Source organism: Arachis hypogaea, chromosome 5 (assembly GCF_003086295.3).
Source record: "Arachis hypogaea cultivar Tifrunner chromosome 5, arahy.Tifrunner.gnm2.J5K5, whole genome shotgun sequence".
NCBI lineage: Eukaryota > Viridiplantae > Streptophyta > Magnoliopsida > Fabales > Fabaceae > Arachis > Arachis hypogaea.
In genome coordinates this window covers 93,700,242-93,701,286 of record NC_092040.1, presented here as the reverse complement: position 1 = coordinate 93,701,286, position 1,045 = coordinate 93,700,242, and positions in this window count along the sequence as shown.

Below are 1,045 nucleotides of genomic sequence, written 5' to 3'. Positions count from 1 at the left end.
TGATTAACAACTACCAGCTAATTGATTACCTAAATTAGACTTTTTCTTTGTTTAATTTTCTTATTTTATTTTTACATTATATTTTTTTCTTTTTCGAAAATTTTTTATATTAAAAAAACAAATTTTTAAAAAAAATTAACATCTCTTTTTGTTCTTTCTTCTTAACTTTTTTGTTTACCACATGGTGCGTTTAATTCTATTTGGTATTTTGTGATAAGAAAAAATAATGGAGATAGATCACATGGATTACTACTCACACCCAAGGAGTGATTCATATTATTGAGGATGGAGGAACTACTCGAATTTTGATTGGAAAAATCAAGACCAAAGAAACTTCAGTGCTCCAGGTTCCAACTATCAAGCACCCTCATCTCCATATTCATACTAAGAACCACCACCTCTCTATCCATATCAAGAACCATCATCTTTCTACTCATATCGAGAGCCACCATCTCTCTATTCATACCAAGAACCATCCTCTTTTTACTCTTATCAAGAACCATCATCTCCTTTTTATTCATATCAAGAGCCACCATTTCCTTATTCATATCAAGAACCATAAGCTCTTGAGGTTGTCATGAAAGAATGCATACATGATATAAGGATGAGTTTCAAAAATATAGAGAAATATGTGAAGTTGATTATCAAGCCCCAAGAAGAGGAACACACAAATTCCTTCCCAAGAGATACAATACAAGCTCCTATGAAAGAAAGTGAGGAAATCAATCAAAGGAGTTCATACTCCAGTGAATTAGAGAACACTTCACCCTCACACATGGAAGAAGAGGAAGATGCACAAACAAAGGAGGTTGTAAGGGATGAAAACAATTATGGAAATCTACACTCCAATGAAGCTAAGAATGACATAGAGGGTGAGTTTATTGAACCACCAATTCAAGAAGTTCTTGATGAAGGGTACACTCCAACCATCACACAACACTCAAATTTTGAAATCAAAGAAGTGAAGGCAACCAAGGAAAGTACTGAAAAGGGAATTGTGACCAAGAAACAAAAGAAAATATCCATGAAAAAGAGAAGGTCAGCA